Below are 26,501 nucleotides of genomic sequence, written 5' to 3'. Positions count from 1 at the left end.
AAAGCAATCTATTTTAGGCAACTATTATTTCTTTCATGCTTTCATGCCATGTGTTTTTGCATCAGCGTGGCTTGCCAAGAAGGAGTGTGGAGTTATGTGGATAACAACTCTATTGGGAAAGAAATGATTTCCAAAGGCCCCTCAATGAGGTGTTACAGGAGTAACAGAATATATGAGCATGGGCAGGGTGACCATATGTGCCAGTTTTTCCAGGACTGTTCAAAGTCCTGGAAAAGTCCTCTGTCTTATTCTATTGTCAAACCATGTGTCAGTGCACATGTGCTTTGTTTTCCTAAAAATAAGGTCACCATAGACAGAGGGAGGGAGACCAGCTAAAATTCATCAAGTGTGCCAGAAAGCCTAAGAAATGTCAAAGAATTAAATCCTCAACAAATCTTGGTGGGGAATACATCCATTGGCTGTTGTGGGCTCTTAGAAATAACGCTCCAGTAGCCACAGTGTCAGAGGCCATCCAATGTGTTTAAGAGGACATGAAGCCAGGTGAAGAAACCAGAAGCTATTCAGAGAATTTGTCTGACTCTTTGGGTTCTTGATGCCTGGACTTTGGGGTTTTAGTTCTACTCGGGAACGGGTCTTCATACCTATGGCTGACACCTGATTGTGCTTCTGTTCATTCTCCCCCTTCTTTCCACAGTGACAGGCTTTAACTGAGTACACAGCCATCTGAAGATGATGTTTTCATTGCAGCTAAGTGGTCATGTGACTAGGTTCTTCCCATGAGCCTATGAGCAGAAGTTATGTGTACGATTTCCAGGTCTTCTCTGTAAAACAGTTAGGTACATGCTGCTCATAGTACATTTTCTATTTTCCCAGTAGTGGCAAGTGGAGATGGAAAAGAAGGACAACAGATCACATATCTGCCCCTCATTTTCCTGTCATAAAGGTGTTAAGTTATATGTCTCTTCAAGGCTTTTCTAACCATAGGGGATGGTCAAACTTTGGCAGGTGGAGACCAGGAACCATTTTAACCTCCTTCTGTGTTTGGGGACATGCTCACAGTGGGAACGCTGGTGGGGGGACAGGCTCCACTTCTCACTAAGGAAGACTTGAAGGCCTGTTACTTTATATGAGAGACCAGAGCTTAGCCCACAGACACCCCTGCTGGCTCTAAAGTAGGAGATCTAGAAAAGCAGGGGCTGTCTAATGTAGTTGGAGTGATGCCGAATAATTATACAGTGGTTAAACATGTATTAGTTCAAAATACAAAGCAAGACTGAGAAATTAAGTAGTGCTGTAGAACAGATATAATCAGACATAATGAAATAAAGTTAAGGGGAAAAATCTAAATTGTAAACACAAAGGAAAATTCTAATATCAAGCTAACTAGATTATTACAAAACGTTTTAAGAATTCCAGAGGGGTTCCTGTTTCTTCTCAAGGCAGATTAGACAACACATTTTTAACTTTAATTATAGCAAGAAAACCTAAATGTTGGTTAAAGCTTAAAGGGTAGATTTCCTGGGTTGGCACGTTAGTAAAAATCTCCAAGGAGAAATCAATTCAAAGGCACAAGTTGAAAAATATAAATAAGTGAAATAAATTTGCAACTCAATGAAACCAATTTTTAAAAAAAATGGTCCTCTTCAACAAATGGTGCTGGGATAACTGGACATGCACAGGTAAAAATATGAATTTAGATAACAGAGATTATACCCTTCACAAAAATTAACTCAAAATGAATCACACACCTAAATGTAGAATGCAAACCTATAAAACTCCTAGAAGAGAACATAGGAGAGAACCTACATGAGCTCGGGTTTCATGTTGACTTTTTAGGTCCAACACCAAAGGCACACTCTAGAAAGAAATAATTGATAAGCTGGACTTCATTAGAATTAAACACTTCTCTGTGAGAGACACTGTCAAGAGAACAATCAGACAAGCTGTGGACTGGGAGAAAATATTTGCAAAAGAATATCTCACAAAGGGCTATGATCCAAAATGTACAAAGAACTCTTAAAAGTCAACAATATAAAAATAACCTGATGATAAATTGGGTTAAAGACCTTAACAGACACCTCACCAGAGAAAATATACCGACAACATATAAGCGCATGAAAAGATACTCCATGTCATATGTCATCAGGAAAATGTAAATTAAAACATTGAGATGCCACTACACACCTATTAGAATGATGGAAGTCCAGAACACTGACAACACCAAGTGCTGGGGAGGATGTGGAGTAACAGGCACCCTCATTCATTGCTGATGGGAAAAGAAAGTGGGACAAACCACTCTAGAAAACAGTTTGATGGTTTCTTACAAAACTGAACAATACTCTTACCTTGTGATCTGGCAATCGTGTTCTTTGGGATCTACCCAAAGGAGCTGAAAATGTATTTCCACACAAAAACCTGCACGCGATGTTTACAATGATTTTATTCACCATAACCAAAACTTGCAACCAAAATGTCCTTCAGTGGGTGACTGGAGAAAGAACTATGGTCCCAACACATCAGTTGGGAGGAGGTACATGGCAGGTGCTCAACCGTGCTTCCTATTAGATAGCATGGATGGGATCAAGAAGACTGGGGAGAGGGAACCTCCACTGGCATTTTTAAAAAGTTGCCTCCCACCCTCACGTTGGTATCTCCAGAAGCTAACACACAGTCTAGAAGACGGCATGGCAGTGGGAGGCAGGAGGAAAGTGGGCAGGGGATGAGCGGCAGGGGTGGGGCCTCTGAGGACTTGGCCCTGACCGTCCCTGTCCTTTGACTGCTTGCCCCACATTACCAGGGAGTCTGGCAGACTGCCTGGGTGAGCAGGTCCCCCAGAGGGGATGTAGATGGACACAGAAGCTAACAAGGGGTCAACCGGAAGCTGCGCCTCCTCCTGGATGCTCCCCCCTTAGCTAGGACTAATGCAGTGTTCTGGGTGTGCAAGGTGTGCAAGGCCCACCCCCAGGGTTCCTGCGGGCTTCCTGTGCCTCTAGGTGTTGTCTCAGTGCCCCCAAACATAAACACCCTCGTGCTATTTTGTCTTTATTCCAAAAAGGTGCCTTTATGGCGTCTCTGCACCAATCAGCCTAAAGCATAATTGCCCTATTATAAAGGCGGGCCTCGTTTTGGAACCTGCCATCAAAGGTCTCCCAGGCTCCCTACCAAGTACTGTGAGCTTCTTCCCCTTTTTTACTGGAGGGGAAGCAGCCTAAGAAGCCAGCAGCTGCCCGTAAAACTGTGAATCAGGCAGGAAGCCAGCGCCTCACCCACCTATTAGCATGACAGTGGAAGGGTGTTAAGTAAGCCTCAGAATCCTTCCTTGATGACAAAGTCACATGCCACATTCCACCTTAGGGAATATTTCACCTGCTTGCAGCTCACCCTCCTAACCACCTTTCTAAAAAGGGATTTACCTGTGAAGGATGATGAACATGGTCTAACTTTTTTCTTAATGAATCACACTTATGGTTTTGGTTTTGTTTATTGTTTCTCCTCTGGCTGTCACTCCTCACTGTTACTTCTGTTACCTGGTCTTGTTTGCTCTAATCTCCCTTTTTTAAAGTTCTATTTTCTATTGGCTGAGGTCTGAAAAGTCAGATAGCTCTGTCCTGTAGAAATGTGTACAAACTGGCACCCCGGGTGGCTCAGCAGTTTAGCGCCGCCTTCAGTCCAGGGCCTCATCCTGGGGTCCCAGGATCGAGTCCCACATCGGGCTCCCTGCATGGAGCCTGCTTCTCCCTCTGCCTGTGTCTCTAGGCCTCTCTCTCTCTCTCTCTCTGTCTCTCATGAATAAATAAATAAATAAAATCTTTTTAAAAAGTGTACAAACTAAAAGTCACCAAGTCACAAAAAACGATCAGGGTCCTCTGTATTAGGACTTGCTTAAATGCTTGGGTTTTGTCAACTATTGAGCTACTCAGAGATTTTTTTTTAATATGATTTTTTTCTTAAAGTCTACTTATCTACAGATAACTGATGAGTGCCTTTATTTGCTTGTAAACATTACTTCCTAGGTTATACCGAGGTTCTCTGCTCTTCATTTATGTAGTCTTTGAGGATATAGGAGAAAATTATTCCAGTTTAGGATTCAAGCTTAGGAAAATTCTTAGAGAATACACAAAGCTGGTATTATTTGCTGTATCAAATGTTCTCATTTTTCACTAACCTCTGGGCACATTTACAAATATTCTTAAAGCAAGCATTCATAGTTCATTATCTACCAAAGGAAAAAATGGCAACCAAACCTGTTCTCACTCACACCTACCTTTTAAAAATATATTCATACAGTTGCTTACTATGAAAATGGAAAGGCATGATGGCCAGCTGGCAATAGAAGCCGTTGTTTTGGAGTTTACTGTAATGGTTGTTTTGATGGAATCAGAGGTTCCTCTGTTTTCTTATCCTTGGGAGCATTTTTCCTTTGCTCCTAACTCTATAAGACCCTGAATTCTGTGTGATCTTGACAAGTATGTCTCATTCTCGATAGAGGGAAAAGTGTCAATGCTCCCAGTTCTCCCTTCAGACAAGGGCAGAACAAGGAGCTGCCCAGCGAAAGAGAATCCCGGCATAGGGCTGGTGGGGGTGGGGGTGGGGGAGGGGAAGGTTTACTAACACTTATCTTCGCGGAAATGAAAGTGAAACAGATGATCCCACCATCCCAAAAAGTGTTGCTGCTACAAGCTGGGATAGGAGAAGGATGCAGAAAGGGATGTGACTTTGCGGGGCTTCCTAAGCAGGAATCTCACTGATGAACTGCTGAAAGGGATCACAGTGGAAAGAGGCTTAATTCTAAGGACAGCAAGTAAGCCTGCACAGGAAACCTGTGTTGACCAAGAGGCCCTTTTAGTCACACAGAGCGTACTTCCTCTTCCGAGACACAACCATCTCAGAACTTGGGAAACATCGGAAAGCTCATTGCAACGCTTATTCAACAGATAAGCCATACAGAAGCGACACCTTTCCAGGAAGTCCGGGGTTAAGCCACAGGTGAGGAAGCAGGTATAACTAGGTACGGCCCTGCTTCATTTCTGACTCACCTTTTGACTATGCTCTTCTGGCTTCACTATGCCTCAGTTTCTCCACCTGTCCAATGGGAGAAGCCGGGGCTGAGATGATTTGATTGGTCAAATTCCCTGAAATCTTTGACGAAAGATTCTTCAAAATAGCAAGGGAGTATAATTATCCCTCAGCTATTAGGTATGGTGTTGCTATAAGTAGGGTCTGGAATAGGATCACAAGGTCATATACTTTTTTATGACAATAAATGGAGCATTGACTGATCCAGGGAAAAGCTTGTCAGAATTCTTTGGTAGGACGTGCATTCAAGAGAGCTGAGACTCAGCCTTCCCGAGGACCAAATAGCCCATGTGTGCCCTTCTAGCCAAGACCCTCCTTCATCCTGGTGCCTGCTTCTCAGTGTGACCTGCCTGTGGCAGCTGTAAATTAGGGCGTGTTCTTGGTGATCTAAGAGGCTGGCCCAAAATATAATTTATACTGAAGGGGCATGGCCACATGTATGCACATGTGTGTGTGCTCATGCAGGCACTTTCTTGACAACTCAGAATATGCCTTTAAAAATACAAAAAGTCAGCTGGCTCAGTCAGTGGCTCATGTGACTCTTGATCTCGGAGTTGTGGGTTTGAGCCCCACATGGGGGGAGAGATTACTTAAAAATAAAATCTTGGGATCCCTGGGTGGCCCAGCGGTTTGGCGCCTGCCTTTGGCCCAGGGTGTGATCCTGGAGACCCGGGATCGAATCCCACGTCGGGCTCCCGGTGCATGGAGCCTGCTTCTCCCTCTGCCTGTGTCTCTGCCTCTCTCTCTCTCTGTGTGACTATCATAAATAATAAATAAAAATTAAAAAATAAAATAAAATAAAATCTTTAAATAAATGATTAAAAATAAAATACAGAAAGTAAACATAAAAATGTAGCCTAAGTCATGACCTACTAAGTCAGTTCTAGGATGGCAGTGTCTGTGTGTCTTAAATCTAGTGGCCAGCAGAAAGGTGAACAGGGGTTCCTTAGCCTTTAGCTGTCACAGACTAAAATGGAAGGCACCTGTGCATGGGGACTGTGGCATATTCTGAAGGATGGGCCAGGGAATCACATAACTATTGGGGAAACATAGGAGCAAAAATGTTGGCAGACTCTGGCTTTCCTACCAACCAATGAGAGCTGGCTGAGGGATAACACCAAAATGTGGCCTGTGATCTTGTCAGTTGTCACAGGACAGGTAGGTAGACATATGGTGGACTTACTGATGTATGGGATAGCCAGATGCTTAGCTTTATTCAAGTACGATGGTGAGGTGTTGCTGTTTTTATTTTTAAAGATTTTTTTTTATTCATGAGAGACACACAGAGAGAAGCAGAGACACATGCAGAGGGAGAAGCAGGCTCCACGCAAGGAGCCTGATGTGAGACTAGATCCCAGACTCCAGGATCATGCCCTGAGCCAAAAGCAGATGCTCAACCGCTGAGCCACCCAGGCATCCCAGATGGTGAGATTTCTATTCTACTTTCATCTGGAAAGCAGGATTAAGGGATGGAAGACACTTCCCCAGAAAAGATTTAATTATCGATGTAAGCATAAGAGACACATGGGAACATGTTCCCTTTCTCTCCCCACTGCTCTCAAACCTGTGCCCTTATTGTTCTTGTTGGTATAGGTGATTGATTTTATTATTTTAGGTGCCTGGTAGAAAGTAGTTGTTCAACTGATATTCAGTGAATGAATGAAGAAAAGCATTTTAATTTTCAGAAATACACTGTGGAGTAGCCTGGTGAAGGATGTTGAGGTAGGAGTGTGGCAGGTGAACAGAAGGAAGGCAGTGGGGAGAGTCCCTGCAGAGTGGTGATTCCTCTTCTCCCTATTGTCTCTCATTTGGGCCTCACGGCACAGCTGCCTCCCCTGCCAAGAATCTCAAACCTTGTGGGAAATGGATATTGAGCTACTTGCATAGGGAATGATTCTGTGCTCTGACACCCCGGAAGGCCAAGGCTAGATTTCCCAAGTCAGTCGGTGCCTCCCTGAAATAATAGGGGCACTGGAGGCTCAGAGTCACCCAGGAACTACACTGTGATGATGTGCAGGAATTCCCAAGTCCCTGATGAATCCCAAGTGAACTTTCCAGACAGTGGTGTGAGGTCATATGGATCTTGTTAGCTCTTACATCAGTTAAGAATCAGAAAAAGGAAAGGTTTCACCTTCACTTTTTCCTTTTCCTACGCTCTTGTTTTATGTAGATCCAAGTTTCTGACCTATGTTGTTTTCCTTCTCTAAAGAACTTTTTTTTTTTTTTTAACATTTCTTGTGAGGCAGTTCTACTGGCAACAAATTCCCTCCATTTTTGTTTGTCTGAGAAAGCATTTCTTCTTCACTTTCGGGGGGATAATTTCACAAAGTACAGAATCTGTGGGGGGGGGGAGGGGTGTTTCTTTCAACACTTTTTTTTTTCTTTCAACACTTTAACTATTTTACTTTATTCTCTTTTTACATGGTTGCTGGGGAGATGTTAGATATAATTCTTATCTTTGCTCCTCTATAGATTTTTTTCCTTTCTAGCTTTAAAATTTTTTAAAAATTTTCTCTAGTTGGAAAATGATATGCCCAGATTTATTTTTTTGTTTTTTGGTTTTTCTTTTGCTGTTTATTCTTCTCTGAGCTTTTTGGATCTATGGTTTGATATCTAACATTAATTTGGGGGAAATTCTCAGTTATTATTGTTTCAAATAAAAATTGTTTCTGTTCCTCTTTTTCTTCTCCTTTCTAGTATTTCCATTTATGCCTATGTTTATCTTGTAATTGTCTCAGAGTTCTCAGATATTCTGTTCTGAGTCTTTTTTTTTTTTTTTTCTAGTCTTTTTTCTGTTTGCCTTTGAGTTTGGGAGGTTTCTATATCTCCTCAAGCTGAGATAGTCTCTCTTCAGGCATGTCCAATCTAATAAACACATCAAAGGTGTTCTTCATTTCTGTTAAGTAGTTTTGTTTTGTTTTGTTGTCTGTTCTAGATCTTCAGCACTTAAAAAAAAAATCTTTCTTAGAGTCTCCATCTCTCTGCTTACATTGCCAATTTATTCTTGTAATGCTGACTACTTTATCCATTAAAGCCCTCAGCATATTAATGATAGTTGCTCTAAATTCCCAGGCTGATAATTCCAACATCCCTGCCATAACCAAGTCTGGTTCTAATGTTTGATCTGTCTCTTCAAACTTTTTTCTTTTTGTCTTTTACCATACCCTGTATATTTTTCTTGGTAGCCAGACATGATATACTAGCTAAAAGGAACTGCTGCAAATAGGCATTAGGGATATGGTGGGTGTATGGGGAGGGGGAGCATTCTGTAGTCCTGTGACTAGGTTTTGGTCTTTTAGTGAGGCTGTGCCTGGAAACTGTGAACTTCAGAAGTGCTTCTCAAGGCTCCCTCCACTTTAGGTGGGACAGGACAGCTGGAGGGCCCTTGAAGTGGGTATTTCTTTCTCTCTGTCAGTCAGGGTCTGATACCCCAGCAAGTGATGCTCTGGTTAAATAGTCTGTTTTTTGTTAAGAAGAACAGAATGCTCTGTAGTATTTCAAAAAGGTTCCTTTTCCTCTTCCCCTGCTAGAGCCTGAGGGATTTTTTCCCTCTAATTTTCACTGTAAGAATCTGGTAGAGCTCCAGGAAGTAAAATCACAAAAGTGTGGGAGTCCCTGGTCACTGGCTCCCCTTGAGTTTTTAACTCTCAAGAGTTGTACAGACAGAGCTTACAGCAATTTCTCAATTATGGCTCCAGTTTCTCTCCCTTGTCACTGGTTCCCATGATTCCCATAGACATTTCTTCTTCCTTTTTTAAAAAAAAAAAAGATTTTATTTATTTATTCATGAGAGACACAGAGAGAGAGAGAGAGAGAGAGGTAGAGACACAGGCAGAGGGAGAAGCAGGCTCCATGCAGGAAGCCCGACGTGGGACTCGATCCGGGACTCCAGGATCATGCCCTGAGGCAAAGGCAGATGCTCAACCACTGAGTCACCCAGGCGTCCCCCCATAGACATTTCTGTTGCAGTCAATTGTAATTCTCTGTATTTGTCTGCCACTCTCCCCAACTTGGGGGGCAGTGGTTTGCCCTTTGACCTCACTTCTTTTATGGATCTAAAAAGAGTTGCCAATTTTTCAGTTTGTTCAGCTTTTTCCTGGTTGCTAGGATGAAGCAGTGACTTCTTAGCTTCTTACATGCTTACAGAATTCCATCCAAATGTTTTGCAATGTAAAGACAACTAATATGTATTGAGCACCTGCCCTAAGTCAGATGGCTGTACCTGACCCATTTTCCATTTACTCCTTTCAACAGTCCTATAGAGAAGGCATGGTTCTCCCCATTTTGCAGGTGAGAAGTCAAGACTTGGAGTAAGGAGGCAGCTGGCCCAGTACAGAATGTACTAAGCGTACATTATCACTCACTCCACATCCCATGTGCACCCAGCTATATCCTCATGCTATAAATAAAGGAATAATGTATGCATCAAAAGCCATTTTCCATGTTTATAAAACCAACTCAGACTATAATATTTATGGATAAAGGACCTTTGTGTGATTTTACACTAAAGACATCTGTGTCGGTAAAGCCCCAGTATTGAGTTTTTAGCATACTGCTAGGCATAGACTGGGCATTTAATAAATTCTTGTCAAATAAATGAATGAATGAGTCTTCCAAGGCATGCTTTATGTATCAATACGGAATTATTTCACTAGGTCTGGCATTATGCTAAGTGCTTCACATTCCTTATCTCATGTAATCCTCTTAACAATGTCAGGGAGGTGCAATTATTTTTCCTACTTTTACTTTTGAGGAATCAGAGACTTAGAAAACCATGCTCAAGGTCACAGAACTAGTACTTCTCAAGGTGGGGTACAGCCCAGGTCTGTCAGGCTGCACAGTTCATGTCTAGACCTTCCAGACAGGAGGATGGTAGGGGCATCTTTCCCACACCTACCTGGGGTTAGCAGCCTCCCTGCGATGTTCCCACTAAGTACCTTGCATCCATTTCCATGCTCCTGCTCTTACCATGCCTTCTCTCACCAGGCAAGCTGCCCCCAGACTCGAGCCAGGACCCCACAGAACCACCTAGACTAGCAAATCAGGCTGAGGACAGGCTCAAGGGCTGCTGCCAAAACTGACTTTTAATATGGTCCAGGCAAGTATGGCAATGAGGAGGGGCTTGAGGTCCCTGCCTGGGGATGGACATGATCCTTGCTTCTCTTTCCTACTCTGAAATGTCAGAAAGACAGAGCACAGGATTATAGGGTCAAGCTCTGGAGACCTGGAGACCAAAATGGTCTTTACCATTTGCTGACTATCATCCTGGGAAAACCCTTTAATCTCACTGAGACTCAGTAGCCTCCTCTATAGCACAATAATCACAGTAAAAATAAAAAATTAATATGTCTTGAGGCTATTGTGCTAACTCAGTGAGACCAGGCTTAGGAAGAAGGTACTCTGTAACTGACACACCCGGCAAGTGACTCAGGTCTCAGAGCCCAGGACATGGGCCTTTGTTATGCCACACTACACCCCTTCATGAAGGGGAAGGGGGTGCCCTTCATAAATCAAGGTTACCCCAGGAGCTGGTATGCTGTCTAGGTCTGATTCCTGAATGTAACAGTTGAAATGGTAGGCAATGGAAGAGTTATACCATCCTGGGCTCTTCTGCCTACAGTCATCCCTTTGGAGGAGTGGGGTTGGCAGCCTATTTGAGGTCTCTACATCTTTAGAGACATAAGCACATTTAACCTCTCCTTGCTGTCTCTGGATGACCATGCACACTTCTCTCTCTGCTTCCTGCACAGGGCTACCAGTTCCTCTCCTCCCTTAGAGGGCAAGGTGGTGCCATTTTGAGTGACAGAGGGCCTTTTCCTCCCTCAGGACCCTACTACTCATGGTAAGATCCTCTGTTGTACCTCTTCTACCCTGGGACAGCCAAGGGTCTGCTGGGAGCAGTGGTGGATTAGTGAGAATTGGTTAATCCCTTAAACTACATTCCTCCTCACCACACACACACACACACACACACACACACACACACACACACACAGTCATCCCCCTGGACTTCTGCACGAACTGTTGCTCAGATATTATGATCATCAGGCACTTCTTGGGCAACATGGCCTTTGACTCTGAACTGAGAAGTTTAACATATGACTTATGGCTCAGGATAGATACTGTGCTGTGTACAATACAGAACTCTTCATGTCCCTTCCCCACAAGTCTTGCTCTTTTAAGAAAGCATTTTCCTATCTCCTCTTGTGAAGAAGTAGGATCAGCCAGGGACATCCCTTAATGTTGAAAAATAGCTCTGAGGATAAACATTCTATTAGATCCCTATTGGATTTTATTAGATCTATTAGATAGTAATCAACCATCCCTCTGGGATCTTAATCCAAAGACAGTTGCCAAATATCCCAATGGTAAGTCAATATTTATGATCATGTTTATAATTAAATGTGTGTGTGTTTCATTTGTGCAAACCCCAGCCACAACAATTATAGGAGGATTCTTTATTGCCTCCCTCTGTCAGTGTTGGCGACTGAATCTCCCATACCACTGCAGAATAAAATGCAAATAAAACAAAATTACATCAACTGTTAAGTCTAAGTACTTCTTTATTTCTACTTTTGGGTGATAAAATTTCTCCTATTACTAGGAATTTAAAGGTGGTTGATTAAACTATATATTAATATCCAAAATAAGGAACCCAAATTTATCTTTATCATTTGTTAAAAAATATTTTGCATTTACACCTGGCAAAACATTGCACTAATACTACAAACACTCGACAGAGGCATCTGGATATTAATAATTGATTGTGGTAGGAGAGAGTGGCTGGCTCAGGAGAGAGACTCAGAAGAAGAGAGCATTTTACTAACAAATACTCCTTTGAAGTCCTCACTAAGAATACTAACATTTCTGCAACTTTAAGATTGTTATCCTAGGACCTTATTTCAAGATCCATCAACATCACAGATCTGCAGCTAGATGACACCTGAGGGATCATCTAGATGGTTCCTAATTTGACATATGAGTGAGCTAGGGTTATATCAGCACTAAATTAGAAATAAATTCGAGAAGAAAAGGCTTGGGTTTATACTTGTTTTTTAAAATTTTATTATTTATTTACTTATTTACTTATTTATTTATTTATTTTAAGATGTTATTTATTTATTCATGAGAGAGAGAGAGGCAGAGACACAGGAAGAGGGAGAAGCAGGCTCCATTCAGGGAGCCTGACGTGGGACTCAGATCCCAGGTCTCCAGGATCACGCCCTGGGCTAAAGGTGTCGCTAAACCACTGAGCCACCCAGGCTGCCCTAAAATTTTATTTAAATTAAATTTGCCAACATACAGTATAACACCCAGTGCTCATATTGATTTAAAGACATTCTGAGCACCGTTTATTCATCCACCTAAAATGTATTGAGCCCCTTCTATGTGTAGACACAGTGCTAGGCATCAAAGATACTAGGGAAAGACATGGTCCCTGCTTTCAAGGAACTGAGATAATCTATAAGATAGGCATTGCAATCCCCATTTTGCAGGTGGGAAAACTGAGGTTCAGAGAGGTTAAGTCCAATTTAATATGCAGTCAAATGCTCTACCCTTGAGCTATACCCCTAGTCCAATTTAATATGAATAGTGACAAGAAAGCAAGAATTCAACACGAGCCTATCAGATTTCTTTAGTTTAGACTTGGCCAGCAAATAAATTACCTCAAACATAGTGGCTTAAAACAATACCTATCTATTACCTCACAGTTTCTGTAGGTCAGAAGCTTAGGCACAGTTTTGCTGTGTTCTCTGCCCAGGGTTTCAGGAAGTTCAGATCAAGATGTCAGCCAGGACTGCAATCTCAGATGAGGCCTTGGCCCCTCTTCCAGGCTCCCTGGTTGGCAGAGTTCAGTGCATTCTGGTTGTAGAACTGAGGCCCGCAGTTCCTAGGGGCTGACCACCACTTCCTGCCTTGGGATCCCCTTCACAACACAGCATGTTACTTCTTTGGGGCCAACAGGAGAGCATCTATGCTGCTTCAAATCTCTCTTTCCAGAGAAGGCCTGGATTTGCTTTTGAAGTGTTTGCCTGATTAGGTCAGACCCTCTCAGGATAATCTATCTTTCAATTAACTTGAAGCCAATCTTTAAAAAATATTTTATTTTATTACTTTTTTTCATCATGGTAAGTGCACTCTAATCCCATCACCTATGTGACCTGTTCCTCCACCACCCCCCTACCTCCCCTCTGGGAACCATCATTTTGTTCTCTATAATTAAGAGTCTCTTCCTTGGTTTGTCTCTCTCTCTCTCTCTCTCTCTTTTTTCCCCTCTTTGCTCATTGGTTTTGTTTCTTAAATTCCACATATGACTGATATCTTATGGTATTTGTCTTGCTCTGATGTATTTCACTTAACATTAAGTGGCTTTACCTGTGTTGTTGCAAATGGCAGAATTTCATTACTTTGAATGGCCAAATAATATTCCATTATATATAGATAGCACATCTTCTTTATCCATTCATCTATCAAAGGATACTTGGGCTGCTTCCATAATTTGGCTATTATAGATAATGCTGCTATAGACACAGAGGTGCAGGTATCCCTTTGAGTTAGTATTTTTGTATTTTTGTGGGGTAAATACCGAGTAGTGCAATTATTAGATGGTAGGGTAGATCTATTTTCATTTTTTTGAGGAACTTCCATACTGTCTTCCACAGCAGCTGCACCCATTTGCATTCCCACCATTAGTGCACAAGGGTTCCCCTTTCTCTGCATCCTCACCAACTACCTGTTGTTTCTTGTGTTGTTGATTTTAGCCATTCTGACAGGTATGAGGTGATATCTCACTATAGTTTGATTTGCATTTCCCTGATGATGAGTGATGTTCAGCATTTTCTCATGCATCTGTTGGCCATCTAAATGTCTTCTTTGGAGAAATGTCTGTTCCTGTCTTCTGTCCATTTTTAAAATTAGATTATTTGGGTTTTGGGTGTTGAGTTTTATCAATTTTTTATATATTTTGGATACCAACCCTTTATCAGATATGTCATTTGCAAATATCTTCTCTTATTCAGTGGGTTGCCTTTTAGTTTTGTTGATTGATTCCTTTGCTGTGCAGAAAGTTTTTATTTTGATATAGTCTTAATAACCTATTTTTGCTTTTGTTTCCCTTGTCTCAGGAGACATATCTAGAAAAAAGTTGCTATGGCCAATGCCAGAGAAATTATTGCCTTTGCTCTCTTCAACAATTTTTATGGTTTCAGGTCTCACAGTTAGGTCTTTAATCCATTTTGAGGTTTTTTTGATGTGTGTATGGGTGAAAGAAAATGGTCCTGTTTCATTCTCTTGCATGTAGCTATCCAGTTTTCCCAACACCATTTGATGAAGAGACTTTTTCCCATTAGATATTCATTTTTTCTCTGTTGAAGATCAATTGACCATATAATTGTGAGTTTATTTCTGGGCTTTCTATTCCGTTCCACTGACCTATGTGTCTAGTTTTTATGCCAGTACCATACCATTTTAATTACTCGTGCTTTGTATTATAACTTGAAGACTGGAATTCCAGTACCTCTAGTTTTGTTTTTCTTTTTCAATATTGCTTTGGCTATTTGAGGTCTTTGTGGTTCCACGCAAATTTTGGGATTGTTTGTTTTAATTCTGTGAAAAAATGTTGATGTTGTGTTAAATCTGTAGGTTGCTTTGTGTAGTGTAGACATTTTAACAATATTTGTCCTTCCAACCCATAAGCATGGAATGTCTTTCCATTTCTTGGAGTCATCTTGAATTTCTTTCATCAGTGTTTCATCGTTTTCAGAGTCCAGATCTTTCACCTCTTCAGTTAAGTTTATTCCTAGATATTTTATTGTTTTTGTTGCAGTTGTAAATAGGATTGTTTTCTTAATTTCACTTTCTACTTCATTATTAGAGTATAGAAATGCAGCAGATTTCTGTATACTGATTTTGTATCCTGCAACTTTACTGAGTTCGTTGATCAGCTCTAATCATTTTTCAGTGGAGTCTTTAAGGTTTTCTGTATACTATCATCTTGTCTGCAAATAGTGAGAGTTTTACTTCTTCCTTACCTATTTGGATACCGTTTATTTCTTTTTGTTGTCCAATTGCTGAGGCTAGGACTTCCAGTACTATGTTGAATAAAAGTGGTGAGAGTGGACATCCTTGTCTTCTTCCTGACCTTAGGGGAAAAGCTCTGTTTTTCACCATTGAGTATGAGTATGATGGTTGTGGGTTTCCTATATAAAGTCTTTCTTATGTTGAGTTATATTTCCTCTAGACCTACTTTGCAGAGCATTTTTATCATGAATGTTGTACTTTGTCAAATGCTTTTTCTGCATCTATTGAAATGATCATATGGTTTTTATCTTTTCTCTTATTGATGTGATGTATCATGTTGATTTTTCTGAACCACCCTACATCCTGGGAATGAATCCCACTTGATTGTGGTGCATGAATTTTTTTAATGTATTGTTGGATTTGGTTTGCTAATATTTTGTTGAGAATTTTAACATCATATAATGAGAGATATTGGCCTGTAATTCTCTTTTTTTGTGTGGTAGTGTCTTTATCTGGTTTTGGTATCAGGGAGATACTGGACTCAGAATGAATTTGGAAGTTTTCTTTCCTCTTGTTTTTTGGAATAGTTTGAGAAGAATAGGTATTAACTCTTCTTTAAGTGTTTGATAGAATCCACCTGTGAAATCCTGGACTTTTTTGGTGGTGGTGGTGGTCGGGGGGGTGTTTTCTGATTATTCATTCAATTTCATTGTGGCAGTTGGTCAGCTCATATTTTCTGTTTCTTACAAACAAAAATCATATCATGTAAGTGCAATGAGATTGGTGGGGGAATATTTGAGGGAAACTTCAAGAAGTGATATTTCAAAGGGATGTTTAGGAGAAAATAACACACCTTTGAGTTTTTGTCTCCAATGCCTAGCACCATCCTAAGGCACACAGTAGACCCTTGCTTGAAAACTGTTTGTTGATATGAATGACTATGTAAGTGTTTTCTAGGTAGACAAAGGAAAAGAACATACTATGTAGGTGGAATTTCATTTACGCAAAATTTGAAGCCACTTGTTATATTCAAGATCAGTGAGAAAGATCAGATTATTTAAACATGCAAGGCAAGATGTGGCAAGAGAAGAAGAAAATAATGGGGCCAGAACATGGAACATTGTGCTAAGGAGGCAGGACCTATCTGTAAATAAAGGGGAACACTGGAGAGTTTTAAGAAAGTGAAAGGAATGAGATTTTGTTTGAGAAAGTTTGAGTACAATATGAAGGCTAGTTTGGCGTGAGGGTGAGGTGGTTGAGAGGGAGGTTAACCCAGGACTGTAGGAGTTAGTGCTAGGTGGTCTTACAGTGCAAGTGAGGGAGGAGGAAGATCTACACTAAGGCAATGGCAGTGGGATGGAGAAAAGGAATGGCTTCTGAAGCTGGTTAGGAAGCAGAATTGCCAGAACAGCATGCCTGACAGGTCTGAGGAATGAAGGAGCCATGGAGGATAACCCAAGGATGATTCTGACTTAGGATGTGGGCAAATGTTGGGACCAACAATTAAGCTTGAAGTCTAAGAGAAAGAATAGGTTTGAGGAAGAGGAAGAAGGGTTGGCGGTGATGGTGAGAAAAGGGCAGCTGTGGATAACAAATATATTTAGGGACACGTTGAGTTTGAGGTGCCTGTGGAATATCCTCATAGAGAAGTTCAAATAGAGGCAGTTGAATTCTTAGCTCTGGAGCTCAACGGAGCTGGATACACATCGGAGTCCCCAGCTCCCGTGTAAGCCATCAAGTCCAAGCAATGGATAATCATGAAGGGACAGGGCATAGAGTAAGAAAATAGAGACGCTGAGGATGAAACCATAAGTCCCCAACTGCAATGTCGAGGGCAGAAAACATGAGCTAGAGACAAAGGCTCGTGAGGCTCTGAGGGGACTGTGGCTCTGGAAATACATAGTTAGGTCAAAACACAAACAAGTAATAAAGGGAGAGGCTGCTTCGTTGTTGGAAGAAATCATGCTCATGAAAATCCTTGCTGGTATGTCACTGGCTTGAGCTGTAAAAAATACAGAGAGGGCAAAACCCACCACGCCATGTGTAATTTAAACAAACACACAACTCTAAGTAAATTAGCTGGTAGAGCAGACTGTTGCAGATTTCCTTAATTGGGTTAGGAAATCCTTGTTTTCACTGAGGTTTCTTTCTTTCTTTTTCTTTTTTCTTTATTCTCTTTCTTTTTGAAGAAAAAAAAAGAACTTTGAGTTAAAATGTATTATTCTCCTTTGATCTCTCTAATGAAGAGATTTGACCCAAGTATTCATCAGCCCTTAATGAAAATCAGTGATGTTCCTCTTAACTTTCCATGGTTTGTTTTCTCACAACTTTAAAGAACAAAGGAATATATTTCATAAGATCATCAAGAATAAACAGAATTTCACAAGAAGAGAAATCACTGTGGAAAAACAAAATTGAAAAAGGGACAAAAAAAAGGGACAGATCCATTTCTGTTCAGTTTTTCTTTGCTTGTGCTCAGACTCTTGACCAAAAAAACCTACAAATGCCAGCAGTTGCTCTGCCTCACCAAAATGTGGATATGCTTCAAACACATCCAAAGAAGGACAATATACTTAATTGAAAAATATATGTATATATATAATATATAAAAAGATAGAATCAACCAAGTGTGTGTCAATTCATCACCATCTCAGACCTCATTATCCAGAGCAGGTACCCACGGATAATGAGTTAGTCAAGGCACAGCCTTGCTGAAATGCAGAGATTCAAGTGCCAAGAAGTAAATCTCTCCCTGCTTTCTCTTCTGCTCCCTGGAGTCTGATGTCTTGCTGAGTGGCTGGGCAGGTATTCACATTCTTGGTGACTTGGAGAAGGCTGAAGCTTTGGCAGCGCAGCAGTAACACATGCACACACTCATTTCGGTCCTCCCCAATTCACTGAAACAGACTTGTTTACTTCAGTTGGAATGACAAAACTTTAAGTTCTAGAATGAGGCTGAGGATGTTTATGTGAAATTATCCTAGTTTGCTGCTAGTTAGTTAGCAAGTGGCTATTGTGGCTGGGCTCACAAGGAATGGCAGGTTGGTCACTGGGGCTTGACCCTTGATCAATGGGGCTCATGACATGGTAAAGAGAGATCTGACCCAAGGACAGGGGAAGACCCAATGAGGAATAGCAGTGGCAGTAGCAGCCAGGGATGGGAGATGCCAGCAGCTTTGCAGCCTGTGCAAACAGAGAACTGAGGCTGTCAGCCCACAAGTCAGAGCAGAGTGGACCCAAAGAAGAAAGCACATGATGTTGGAAAGAATGGGAAAGGACAGCGTATTTTTTTAGTGAGAATGGAAGAGCCACACACCCTCCTCCACCCCTCCCCAGCATGACTGGTGTTTTGCTTTGTTAAGCTCTTTGTGAAGGTATCCCAATATGGAAACACTCCAGAGTCTGTACGTTCATAAGAAAATCTATTCATCGTTCCCACCAAAAATGTATTTGAATGTCAGCAATAAGTGGTTTCTCATGTGGAAGGGAAGGAGGTCGGATCTGAGTACTTGTATCTCTTGGCATGTGGATGTTTGAAATTAAAGCAGAGGTGAAAATGGGCAATGGTATGAGGTCCAAATCCTGGTCCTATACCACTTATGATATGACTTTGGATAGGTGCTTAATATATCAAACTTCACTCTTCTCATCTGTATAGTGGGAATTGTAATAATCCAGACCCATAATCCTGTATCAGCAATTCTGAAACGCAAACTTCTGAAAAACATATTTAAAAAAAAAACTTACAACAAATTCACTTGATGGCAAAACCTGAACTGATGTAACACCTTATATAGTTTTGTTTATCCCATTAAACATGATGATCTGTATGTTTGCTGCAGAAATATTAATTTTTTGATGATGGATGTTGCCCTAGACCTTAGGAGGAGGTATTATCAAAAATGTGGTATATATGGATTTGCCTCTCAGAAATCTGAAGAATTCTGAATTCTGAAGCATGCTGGGGCTCTGGATGGAATCTGGACAAGAGATTGGGGACCTGTTCCTTTGGGGCTGTCAGAAGTACCAAGGGAGATAATGTGTGTGAGGTTGCTTGTCACATTGCCTGGCACTTTGTAAATGCTCAGGAAATACAAAGTAGACTGTATTATTAAAACACACACAAAGAAGGGGTGATTCTGCTCTTGTTCTTGGCACTCTGGAATTCAGGGAAATGTCAAGGGAAATATCAAACCAAACTCCCCTTCATTGGCCCTGTCATGAGGAACCCACGCTTGGTGAGGAAAGTACCTCTCTAGTGGGAAGCTTATGTACCATGTCCTGGTTGGTGCTGTGGAGCTGAGACCAAAAGCCTAAAGCCAAAGGAAAAAAGTTCCAAGTGCACAAGATCCAACAATTACAAGAGGGAATGAAAGAAGGTCTGAAAATGGACATACTGCCTCCCAAAGGTGGTGCGACCTGATAGATGGAAGCTCAACTTTGGAGCCGAGGAGACTTCAGTCCTAGCCCTGGCCTCCTTAGTGGTGGGAATTGCTGGGTCTCAGTTTCCTCACATGTAAAATGGGCAAACAGCACATACTTGAAGGTTTCATCACAGTGGTAAAGCACTCTGTGTGGAGCTTGGCACATAGAAGACACTCAACAAACATAGGTGGGCAGACACCTGCATCCCCATGTAGACTGAGTGACAGAGAAAACCAGAGTGACTACCAAATACAGTTCTGTCTGCCCTAAATTGGCCAGCATGCCCCTGAGGAAAGGTTAAAGCCTTATCCCTTCTGTGAAAGTAAGGCCAAGAGGACCAAGCAGAAGGGTTTTCAGTTCTTGAAGAGCTGTAAGCCCACAGCAGAGGGCACTGAGCCTGGATTCTTCTCTGCCAACAAGATAGTCACCCGGGCCTCTTTTGGGGACCTCTGATTCAATATGACAGGAATGTACCACATCAGGTTGGGGATTACAAGGTGATTTGCAGACACACAGATAGTCAATAAAGCTCATTCACACCCTGAATCCAGGTTTTGGCTGGATTACTAAGTCCCAGTTTGACTCTAAGCCTTATAAAGGAATAATTTTAAGGTGTACTTGGGAGAAAGTTTTTTTTTTTCCTGTCAAAGTGAATCTTTTCATGAAGGAGGACCATTTATCCAGATTATCACCTTGTCCTCATATGCCCGAATCAGCACACAAAAAGTAAACATATTCGTAACAGAGGGTGGCCTTGAGACTATCCATAACCAATGCCTGGTTTTCTATAGTTAGAGACTTTGACTTATATAATCACATTTTCTTCAGACCTGAGCCATGGGACTTGAGAAATGTCAGGTGTGAGACATTTTCAACCTCGTGGCTTTCCTAAGCACAATTGCTTTCCATTTTCTACCCATTTTGATTGGAGGTGAGGATCTTCCCCTCTCCCACCCTCCTATGGACCTCAGAGGCTCAGCTCATTCCAGGTGAGTCACAGCAGAATTGAGAACACACTTTCACAGCCTGTCCCCTACCCCAGCATGAAGAGGCTTCCCAAACCATCCTTTGAATGGCACCTCTCCCTGAAATCACTCCTGTCATGTGAGAGCAAGATGGCTCAACAGATAGACCAAAGGTGTGACCAAACAAGCCTCTGACAATGGGAGAAGGGATGGAAAATGAACATAAGAGAGAAAAGGGAATTTTTTAGAAATAATTTGACGTTTGATTAATTTCTTCAAGCATCAGTGTAAAATAAATATCCAAGAGTCCATAATGGTACAAATAAATGTTGGAAAAAATAGATACTTGTAGGAGAAAGGACAGGTCTTCCTTATAAAAGAATTCCATTTAATACAGAAATAAAGAAAAAAAAAACAGAAAATCACCATTAGAATACCATGGTAATAATTGCTGCAGGCAATTCATTGATGGAGGCTAAAATTAGCAGGCACAAGTTTGAGGAGAAACAGGATATTTGCATAGTTTCAAAATAGTTTTCTCATCGTAATAATTACAAAGAGAAAAGGAGTAACTTCACAGTGGGGAAACCCAGCAGATACCACCCTATCCAAGTAATTGAGGTGCCTACCACCAGTATAAAGACACTTCGACACATGGACCCCTGATTATTTTGCACTGAGAAAGGTATGCTTGCCCAAAATGCATAATTTCAGCTCAATCATGAGACATTGAACCAGCTCACATTAAGGGACAGTCAACAAAACAATCGATTAGTGCTTCCAAACTGTCAAGGTCATAATAGGCAACGAAAGTCAGAGAGAGGGATATCATAGATTGGCTCCAACCACACCTGGTGATTAAATGCAGCATGGTATTATCTGGATAGGGTAATGGAACAGGAAAAGGACACTTGTGGAAAAACTGATGAAATCTGAACAAAGTCAGTAGTTTAGTTAATAATATTGTGCTTTTTTAATTTCTGAATTTTGATCATTGTACATTGGTTATTGCTAGATGTTAGCATTTGGGGAAGCCAAGGGAAGCAAGCAAAGGAGTGCTCTGTATTATTTGTGCAACTTTTTCTCTAAGTGTAAAATTATGACAAAATTATGTCAAAAGGTTTTTTTTAAGCATAAAGTAATGGGTCTGTTGTAGGGCCTCCTTGCCTTGTTGAATAGTTTGGTATTATTTCTTTTCTTTTTTTTTTTTAAGATTTTATTTATTTATTCATGAGAGACACAGAGAGAGAGGCAGAGACACAGGCAGAGGGAGAAGCAGGCTCCCTGCTCTATCCCAGGATGCAGGATCATGACCTGAGCCAAAGGCAGACACTTAACCACTGAGCCACCCAAGTGCCCCTGGTTTGGTATTATTTATATTGTGAATTCCATATTGGGGATGAGGGAGGAAAGATGAGGCACAAGGTTCATTTCTGGGCTCAGGGCCTAGAAGTGCTGCTCTGGGCAAATTGACTTTGTCCCTGGAAATTCACCAGGCAGTTCTGTTCCTCACCCAAGCCCATTTCTTCCTTCCTTGTAGACTAGAAGAACCTAGAAACCCCTGCTACTGCATCACCACACCCTCTTCTAGGATGGCTCTCAGGGCTTGGGCTCCTGACCCCCCCAGGTGTGGCCATACTTTATGCTGTCGATAGGGCAATCCCACCAGAATAGACCATTCAACCTTAATTCCATAGACAGAGCCTGCATGCTTGGGGACAGGGTCATTTCCTTAGAGTAATAAGAAACCTATTTCGCAGGTTGTAAGAATTAGATGAGATACTCTGTGGTAGACATAGGTGGATCTTGAAAACATTATATGAACTGCAATAAACCAGATGCAAAAGGATAAGTATTGTATGATTCCACTTATATGAGGTACCTAAAGGAGGCAAATTTATTGTGATAGAATAGAGGTTATTACCAGGGCCTGAGGGAAGAGAGAAATGAGGACTCCTTGCTTAGTGGATACAGAGTTTCTCTTGGGATGGTGAAGTTCTAGAGAGGAATAGCTGTGAGGGTTGTACAACATAATGAGTGTATTTACTGAGACTGATTGCACACTGAGAAATGGTTACAGTGGTAATTTTTATATTACCTACATCTCATACAATAAAAAATATTTTTTTTTATTAAAAGAATTAGCTGAGATGATAAAAAGCTCCCAGAAAACCCTGGCCCATAGCAGACACTCACATACCATTCACTTCCTCCCTCACTGAAGTTTCAAAAAATAGAACTATTACATAGTTGTTTAAAGTGATTTTTTTAAAAAATTATTTATTTATTTTAGGGAGAGAGCAAATGATTTGGGGGAGGGGCAGAGGGAGAAGGAGAGAGAATCTTAAGCAGACTCTCCGCTAAGTGCAGAGCCCCACGCGGGGCTCCATCTCATGACCCTAAGATCACCACCTGAGCCAAAATCAAGTCAGACACTCAACTGACTGTGCCACCTACGCACCCCTCAAGGTGATTTTTGACTATAGCAGCCATATATGATTTTTACAATTGATCATATTCTTAATTCCACTATGACCTGGTTTTCAACATTTATTTTTTACTCTAGGCAACACTAAGACTGCATTAAGACTGCATGAGGACACTGCTTGGGATTTACCCCAAAGATACAGATGCAATGAAACGCCTGGACACCTGCACCCCGATGTTTAGAGCAGCAATGTCCACAATAGCCACACTGTGGAAGGAGCCTCGGTGTCCATCGAAAGATGATGGATAAAGAAGCTGTGGTCTATGTATACAATGGAATATTCCTCAGCCATTAGAAACGACAAATACCCACCATTTGCTTCAACGTGGATGGAACTGGAGGGTATTATGCTGAGTGAAGTAAGTCAGTCGGAGAAGGACAAACATTATATGGTCTCATTCATTTGGGGAATATAAATAATAGTGAAAGGGAATAGAGGGGAAGGGAGAAGAAATGGGTGGGAAATATCAGAAAGGGAGACAGAACATAAAGACTCCTAACTCTGGGAAACGAACTAGGGGTGGTGGAAGGGGAGGAGGGCGGGGGGTGGGGGTGACTGGGTGGCGGGCACTGAGGGGGGCACTTGACGGGATGAGCACTGGGTGTTATTCTGTATGTTGGCAAATTGAACACCAATAAAAAAAAAGACTGCATGAGGATTTTTTTTGTATATATATTTTTTATTGGAGTTTGATATGCCAACATATAACTTAACACCCAGTGCTCAGTCAAGTGCCCCCCTCAGTGCCCGTCACCAAGTCACCCCAACCCCCCACCCACCTCCCTTTCCACTACCCCTTGTTCATTTCCCAGAGTTAGGAGTCTCTTATGTCCTGTCACCCTCACTGATATTTCCCACTCATTTTCTCTCCTTTCCCCTTTATTCCCTTTCACTACTTTTTGAAATTTTTTTTAATAGCAGGTTTGAATGTCCTTTAAGAACATTTCTGTCACCAGTAAAAGGTAAAACTAAATTGACTGTGTGACTGATTCACATGCCGCTGTGAGTACATGTGGCAGCCATGGCTATTGGTACAACTTTACCAATATGTTTGCAGCTATTCTGCAATTCTATTGATTAGTTAAATCATGTCCCTTCTCAGATTTGCCCAACCACTTCCAACCCTCGCCTCACCTCTACTGCCATTGCCGCTGCCACCACTTCCAACCAAGGACACACAAGCCCCGTGGGAGAGATAGCTTCATACCTGGACTCTCAGCCTAGGTTTGGCATCGCTTGTGTGGCCAACTTGAAAATCACCCTTAGAGCTAGTATTGTCATGACATCTCACTGCCGCTGAGCGGGTGGCCAAACTCCGCTAATAGGTGAACACAGGCTGACATTTCATTGCTCTTATCACTCAGCCCTGTTTTCTGGCGAGGTTCCCCACTGCCTGATGAGACTTTAACCCTCAGCCTTTTGTTAAATGAGGCTTACGTGCGGGGTCCTGGCCTTGGACGCCAGGGTGAGGCACTGTCTTGCAGAATAGTTCTGTTTTATGGTTTTCTGTGGTGGAAAATTGTATTGTTCCACATTTTAGCTTTGGTTTTGTAATCACTGATTATATAATGAATTCTGATTCCGTGCCTGCAAAATTCATCTGCACTGTTAAAGACACAAGAGAATATAGCTGCTTTAGAACACACAGATATAGAGACTCTGCGTTCATGCCTCCCACCCCTCCACCCTTCCCGTTAATCTCATGAAACATCAGCCTCGCATTGTACTACAGTCTGGGGGGAATGGGATGGCAGGGGCACAGCATGACACCTTCTTCACTTCTGTACAAAGAGTAGTAGATTCCAGAATGATTTGAAATGTACTTTCATAAAACATATGCTACCTTTAGTTGGCTAACTCAATCTGCCTCAATCATCTCTTGAAAGCCTGTGTCCTTGACCTCAAGATTAGAGTTGCCAGATAAAATACACAACTCCCAGTTAAATTCCAATCGCAGATAAGCAGTGAATCCTTTTTTATTTTATTTTAAAGATTTTATTTATTTACTCATAGAGACACACACACAGAGAGAGAGAGAGAGAGAGAAGCAGAGACACAGGCAGAGAGAGACACAAGCAGGCTCCATGCAGGGAACCTGACGCAGGACTCGATCCCGGGTCTCCAGGACCATACCCCAGGCTGCAGGCGGTTCTAAACCGCTGCGCCACCGGGGCTGCCTAGTGAATCCTTTTTTAGTGTAAGTATGTCCCAGATACTGTGTGGGCCATACTATGCTAACAAATTATTCCTTATTTATTTGAAATTCAAATTTAGCTAGGCATCCTCTTATTTATATTTGCTAAATCTGACAACCCTACTCAAGATCAGACTTTTGTCATTGTCCTATCCACTAGGTCTGTCCTTGTGGAACTCCCATAATCCCTTCTGCCAAGAAGCCTGAGACAGAATGAGGCAAAGGAAGAATCTTAATCACACTTGGCTTTTTGTTCTTATCTAGCTCCAAGCATCACAGATCTGCATTAAATTCATAAATAAATTAAAATCTTTCATTTGGACAGCTGAGGTTTAGTTCATTTTTATCATGAAAGATTTAGCAAGATTGGATCCCATTGAGAAGAAGGATGGTGTGAAGAGGAAAGAATGATCTAGGGATGAAGAGACCTGGCCAGTTACCCCAGGTGAGGGAAATCTTAAAGGATTAGATTAAATGACCTCTAAAGTCCCTTCCAGGGCTAAAAATGCTATGACTCCATCTTCAAAAAGCCTGAAACTGCCAAACTACGTTCTTGAAATCACAATTGTAGATGGAAACATTCTTAAACATCGGAAAGTTTTTATTTATGCTGAAAATTTTTAGTAAGTTGCTTACCAAGTATCCATCTGAGAAGAGTACAAATCTTGACATCCTCAGAACTCTTGCTATCACATTAAATATTTTGTGCAAACTCTTTTACTTAATTAGTATTCAGGGGCAAGATTTGCCTGTCAGAATACTCTAACAGAATTTTCTACACGTCTCACATTCTTAAATGATTTTGGTAAAACCCAACAATCTAAATTGAAGCTTTAAACATGGACTCAAGTCATTAGTAGTTACTATGAGGAGAGACCAGTATGATGTTGGGTGGAAGGAAGATATTTAATGGAAATATTCTTAATGTAGGCCGGAAATACATACTAAGGAAAGAGGCACATAGGTGAGCATACTATTCATTCTTCCCAATCAGATTCAACAAACATATTGAGCACATGCTCCATCCCACACACTCCTCTGGCTTCCACCTCCATTTATAAATGTTTATGGCTTCCAAATCTTCATGTCCACATTTCTCCTAAGTTATAGAACCACATTTCCAACTCCCTGCTAGAAATTCCCACCTGGATGTTCCACAGCCACCTCAAACTCAGTAAATCAAAAATAAAATTCCTATTATCCTCACCCACAACCTGCTCTCCTCAAACTTGGCTAATGTTATTGTTATTCATTGTCATTATTAGCACAAGCTAGAACTCTGGTAATTACCTTCACCCTGAGTCAATAGGCTACCAGTCCACTCAAATCTATCTTCTAGATGTCTCTGGAATCTTTGTCCCCTTTATTCAT

At 41.4% G+C, this 26,501-nt stretch overlaps 1 long non-coding RNA gene across 3 annotated transcripts in view; it reads right to left on the bottom strand.

The window, feature by feature from the left end:
- The window catches only part of LOC112662414 (uncharacterized), a 106,604-nt gene that overhangs the window by 31,104 nt on the left and 48,999 nt on the right, over positions 1–26,501 (bottom strand). For 2 of the 3 annotated variants that reach the window (XR_003138507.3, XR_007401841.1), the window contains exon 7: positions 7,378–8,786. The exons of the other annotated variant lie outside the window; for it this stretch is intronic. This is a non-coding gene — a long non-coding RNA (uncharacterized LOC112662414). Of the gene's footprint in view, positions 1–7,377; positions 8,787–26,501 lie in introns of those variants that run through there. 3 annotated transcript variants of the gene reach the window in all.

This window comes from Canis lupus, chromosome 13, assembly GCF_003254725.2.
Source record: "Canis lupus dingo isolate Sandy chromosome 13, ASM325472v2, whole genome shotgun sequence".
Taxonomy (NCBI): domain Eukaryota; kingdom Metazoa; phylum Chordata; class Mammalia; order Carnivora; family Canidae; genus Canis; species Canis lupus.
Note: the sequence above shows the minus strand (reverse complement) of the source record. Positions and strands in the feature narration are given on the sequence as shown.